General features: G+C 40.4%; 1 protein-coding gene across 2 annotated transcripts in view; it reads right to left on the minus strand.

Moving 5' to 3' along the window:
* zeb2b (zinc finger E-box binding homeobox 2b) overlaps positions 1–844 on the minus strand; it is a 43,117-nt gene extending 42,273 nt beyond the window's left edge. For both annotated transcript variants that reach the window (XM_073851335.1, XM_073851334.1), the window contains exon 1: positions 626–844. The gene's annotated coding sequence lies outside the window, so the exon portion shown is untranslated. The remainder of the gene's footprint in view (positions 1–625) is intronic.
* Between the last annotated feature and the right edge of the window lie 5,327 nt (positions 845–6,171).

The following is a 6,171-nucleotide window of genomic DNA, read 5'->3' on the forward strand; positions in this document are numbered from 1 at the left end:
CCATGCACTATTTGTGTGGCACATTAATTTTTTTACCTATATATTCAAAATCAGTCACTTGCAAGATTTTATTTTTATCAGAATGCTATCTATTAAGGACACTCACTAGGGTTTGAAACATGCCTTATATGCAGCCTACTGTACACACACAAACTAAGACTGTTCAGGATGATTTCTCTGGTAAACAATAAAGGGTTTTTTGCTTCCTAATTTCAGAGAGCATTTCCTTTGTCTATTTTAACACCTAGCACATTTCAGCAGTGGTTAGCTGCTGTATTTCTGGTGTGACAGAAGGAGACACATCACACAAGTGTTTCAACTCATCTGCGTTTCTCAGAATATACTAATTTACCACCTATTGGTCACAAGTTCAACACACACAGACACACAAACACACACACACACACACACACACACACACACACACACACACACGTGCAAGCAGAAAGCCCTGTGTACTAGAGCTTGCAGAAAAAAGACGCAACTGGAATGAAAAGACGTGCAATGTGCAGTCGTGCCAAGAGAGAGAAGCGGGCGATGTGGCGCGGGGGAAAAGGTATCAGCCCTTGTCAATTTCAGGTATTTACACTTTGGTGGTTCTGGGTGTTTTGTCCTAAGGTGGCACCTTTAGTGCGGCAGATGTGTGAGAGAGTGGCATCCTGAGTCGCGCCCCAGGGCCTGCTGGGTAATTCGGTGATGTCAGGGAAGGGTTGAGGAGAGCCGAGCTGACAGACTCCAAGACCAGAGGGCACAACTTCCACTCAGCTGGATCAGAGGCCTGCAAATCGCTTATGAATAGTCATTAGAGTTTCATTACCTTCTCCTCCCTCTCTCTCTCTCTCTCTCTTTCTCTCTCCCATCACCACACCAAATGTCTTTTGTCATCGTCACAAGGTGCAGCATTTAATTGCCAATTGATTTCTTTCTTTCTTTTGCCGCTCTCCAATATGACAACATGTCACACGGTTAAACAGTGGCGGCGTTCCCGAGGGGATCGAATCGAGTCCTGATCTCGGAGCATTCGCACGGCTGCAAACGCTTTGGACTTCTTCAAATCACATCTATAATTAATACCGAAGAAAATCACAAACCGTAATATGAGCTAATGCGGGGAGTAACTACAGTAGCACCGTTACCAACTCAACTACATTATTCAGGAGCCTGGCAGTCGTTATCCCGCAGTCAGTTACGTTTTACAAAGCAAAACCATGTTTTCATAACAGAAACCCTATTGCATTTGCTTTTATGTACTGTATGTTGTTGTTGTTTTAATCTTTTTTAATGTATTGTATAACGGCACATTCTGTATGTATGGAGACTGATTGCAGATTAAATATGTAAACATTTGCAAATATTAGATTTGGTTCTATGATCTTGATCAAATCCAAATTTTTCTTAGCATCTCTGGTTATAAATACAGTGCATGAGCAGAAAAGTCATATGACTGAACTGCACTTGTTTTAAAAGTGCATTGGTGAATCTGATTCATTTTAGTGAATCAGTTCATTTGGATGCTGAAAAGAATCAGATTCATTTGAGACTCTGCTTGCCATTTAGGTAAGTTTGAACTTCCAAAATGCAGCTTCAAAGGGCTCTAAACGATCCCAGGCGAGGAAGAAGGGTCTTATCTAGCAAAACCATCGGTTATTTCCTAAAAACAAATTAAAATTTATATACTTTTTAACCTCAAATGCTCATCTTATCTAGCTCTGTGTCAACTCCGTGTATTCCGGTTCAAAACAGTTAGGGTACGGTGAAGAAGTCCCATCTTGTTCTCTCTTCAACTTCAAAATCATCCTACATCGCTGCAAAAGTACCGACCCAGTGTTTATAAAGTGAATGTGCAAACAAGGTTAAACGCCCTTTTCAAAAAAGGTAAGCAGCGATGTAGGGCGATTTTGAAGTTAGAGGAGAAAATGAGATTGGAGTTTTTTGACATACCCTATCTGTCTTGAACCAGAGTGCACAGAATGCGCATGTGCATCACAGAGCTAGACAAGATGAGCATTTGTGGTTAAAAAGTGTATAAATTGTACATTTCGCTAAATAAGACCCACCTTTCTCGGCTGGGATCGTTTAGAGTCCTTTGAAGCTGCATTTAAAATGCATTTTGGAAGTTCAAACCCGCAGGCAGCATAGAAGTCCACTATACGAAGAGAAGTTTTCCTCAAGAAACATAATTTCTTTGCGACTGAAGAAAGAAAGACATAAACCTCTTGGATGACAAGGGGGTGAGTAAATTATTATTTAATAGTTTTAGTTTTAGTTAACTATGATGACTCGGCTGGCTATCACGTACAGGCCATGCTACATGCGCTCAGACATTTAAAGCAACAAACACGTCTGTTTTACGGATCACGGCTCGGTATCAGCCAGTTCCACGTATGTAGCATGTTGGACCGCTCCCATCAACCTCCAGTAAAGCCATCAAAACGCGGGCCGCTCTGACAGGTGAGCCGACAACCCCTCCAACTCCCCCTCGTGTAGCGCTTCTCCTTTAAAATCTCCATCTCTCTGCTCAGCGTCTGACACGCTTCACGTTCAACTTGAGCAAGCAGGCCAGAGAAAACAGAACAAAGACAAGTGGAAAGAGAAAATGTGAGTTGTGTGTCATGTTCTGGGTTGTATCTTGTTTCCGTTCAGTGATTTTAGACCTCTTTTTTTTGTCTGCCTACAATTCTCTCAGTCTGCGATGAATACCGGCGTGTTTGCCATTGTGTCGACATATCTGAACACGCGCGATTATCAGGCAGGTACACGCGCTCTCCGGCGCTCTGCGTGTGTGAATAGTGTCAGGCCCGCTTAATAAAACACGATCCGGCCTGTATTTACTAAACAATTTCTCCCGTCGCTGCGGTTCGTGGGAGCGCGCATTGTTGCCGGGAAACGTGAAGCGGCGGCGCTCTCCTTTGGCTCGCCGTGCGGGTTGATTACTGACTCACGCCTTTAATACGCCGCATAATGAGCAAATCTCAGAAATGCAGGAGCGCCATTCGAACCCAACAATGTGAGCCGGTAATACGTGTGTGAGTGTGTGTGTCGGAGGCCCATGCGTGTGTGTGTGTGTAATAATGAGACTTGTGCTGGGTAATGTTCACTCTATTGTAGCAGAGGAAACAGCGGCGCATTTAACTGCTCAGACGTGTTTCGAAGAATAGCAGCGTAGCCTCTCTCTCTCTCTCTCTCTCTCTCTCTCTCTCTCTCTCTCTCTCTCTCTCGTGATTGGCAGCTCTAGAGGTTGCCAGCGCTGTTTCTTCAAACCTTTTTCAGTGTAGCAGGTGCGCCGTCCTGGTTAACAAGCGATAATTACACATTCTCTGCCGCCCAGACACAGATCAGGTCACTGCCACAATTACAGGCCTTGTTTTAGAACGGCTGACAGAGAGAAGCGTTACTGTCTCTATCTGTGACGCTCACTGCTGATTACTGCAATGAAACTTACGCTTTAACTGTGATAAAATAAACAATATAGACTACTGATTCTGCTTTGATCTTGTGTTACAGATTCCTGAAATCACTAATGAGGTATTTGTGTGCCAACAAGTATATTTAAATTCTCCTCTGTCACATGATCCAAATAGAGCATGTGGTTTTGTTACTAATGACAGATAAAGTAGTTCATAAATGCCAGTCTATAACATCAACATGAAACCCAAATTAACTCTTTGATTACTGAAATGTATGTATTAACTCTTTTATAAACTCCACCATTTAAAAGCTTTGGGTCAGTAAGATTTATATTTTTTAAAATTGATTAGAAGTGGCAGCAAAGATATTTATAATGCAACAAAATATTTATATTTCAAATGAATGAATAAATGAATCCCAAAAAATAAAAAGTATCAGTTTACACAAAAATATTGTTTTCAACATTGATAACAATCAAAAATGTTTCATCAAATCAGCATATTAGACAGATTTCTGAAGGATCATGTGACACTGACTACGAGAGTAATGATGCTGAAAATTCAGCTTTGATCACGGAAATAAATTACAGATTAACAGATATTCACTTAGAAAACATCTATTTTAAATTGACATATTATTTCAGAATTTTGCTGTTTTTACCCTATTTTTGATCAAATAAATGCAGCCTTAATGAGCAGAAGAGACTTCTTTCAAAAATATTTAAAATAACCTACTGTCCTCAAACTTTTAAAGCTACAAACATGATCTAGAAGCCACGAAACTCATAAACTCACTTATTCTCACACTCACATGTGAGTTTTTCTGTTATGGAGCGCGTCAAAGCCAATCACACACACACTGCATCTTTCAATCACGTGAGGTTTAAACTCGCCCTGTGCTCAATGCACTTTGTTTAAGTATCTCTGCTCATTTCTGCGGCTAATCTCTTCAGCGCAGTTTTTTTACGAGCTGTTAATATTGATTGGTGGGTAAGACGGAGCAGGATGCAATCACAATAACAGGTTTCATTAGTGTGTGTGTGTGTGTGTGTGTGTGTGACACACATTGATCAGTGTAATGCTGAGACGCACCTTGAAGAATAATGAGCACTTATTTTAATGACCATAACAATTATCAAGGTCACTGTACGTGTGACAGCTGGCGAGAGAGAGACGGGTTTGCGTTTACAGTCTCGACTCATCCTCTTCTCTGGTTTTATTTCTGTCTTTCATAGGTTCTCTGATGCGTGCGGCTCCCTGTCACTCAGTCGACGCGTCTTGTAACCCGCCGTTCGCTGCAGTCTCAAACTCACTCTCAGAAACAGTGCATGCTTCAGAGAGCGTGTCTTTATTAGCACACGTGAACCTCTTCTTGAGGCCTTCAATCTGAGCTCAACTATCTAAAAACATACAGCTGCTTTCTCACTTCATTTTAGACTGACGGGTTTTGATGCATAGCTAACATTTACTGTAGTGTAAAATAAATCAATTAAATGTTTCTTTCAAAACTCTTCTTAGATTTGCCAAAGTGCACAGTCAGAAGTCACAGATCTCAATATGAACTCTAATATCTATTTTATTAAAATAAATAAATAAAAAACGTACTTAGTATTTTTGTCCTTTTTTTGTCTGTTTTTCAGTACACATATCTGAATATTTTTTCTTGAGACTCTGATAAAATATATCAAAAAAAGTGAGTGGGGTCAGATAAGCCAATGGGGTCAGAAAAATCAACTTGTTTTATCTTTGAATAAAATGTATTCAAATTTTGACCATTGGCAGATTTTTTTTTTTCTTGTTTTCAGCAGAATCTTAATTAATTGTTTATAAAACAAATGAGGAAACAAGCCTTAAATGCCATTTTACTTGTATCTTGATTTAATAACTTAGATATTTGTACTAAAAATCAAGTAAAATGTTTTTTTATGTTATTTATTTACAGTGTAACTTCAAAGTTAAGTAACTTCCATTAAGTCTCCTGAGATATAAAAGAGCAACATCTGAGCAACACAAACCTCCTGAATCCTTATGCATGTGTGTGTGCAATGATGAGTCTGATTGATTTACACCAGATGGACACACACACACAAACTCTTCCATAGAAACAGCAGCACAACACACACATTCCAAAACACACACACACACACACACACACACACACACTATACAGGAAAGGTAGACAAACATTCCCTGCGCATGTGTGACGCATTCCAGTGCACCGCTGTTGTCAGTCAGACTTAAATTAGATATGAGTTTATCTAATTGTTTGAGTGTCATCTGGGCCACCCCACAGCAAATCCCCGTCCGTCTAACCCACATTCCCAGCAGTCCAAAGTAATTCCCCGCGACACACAGCAACGGGCCGCTCCGTCCGACTGCTGCTCTCCCTGATCATAACGCAGAGTGTCAGCACGGGCCGCTGCTTTAAAAGAATCAATTAAGTTTTAAAAAGGTGTTCCAGAGCCTCTCCATATTACTATAACAGAGGGAGTCAGACACAGCTTCTCCAGGGACGCTTGCACCGCAGCCTTAAAGGGACAGTTACCTCAAAAATGAAATCATGTAAACCCATAAGACAAAAGGAGAACGTTAAACAGAAACGTGTGTTTTTTTGCAACTTTTTGAGTAAAAGCATCTGTCCACGTTCATGCCCATTGTATACAAAAATACATTTCAAAAAATAATTTACATGAAATTTCCCATTAGGTCTATTACAGTTTTCAACAAATAGAGTAGAGGGCTTTTCACACCTAGAACGATAATG

Source organism: Garra rufa, chromosome 12 (assembly GCF_049309525.1).
Source record: "Garra rufa chromosome 12, GarRuf1.0, whole genome shotgun sequence".
Taxonomy (NCBI): Eukaryota; Metazoa; Chordata; class Actinopteri; order Cypriniformes; family Cyprinidae; genus Garra; species Garra rufa.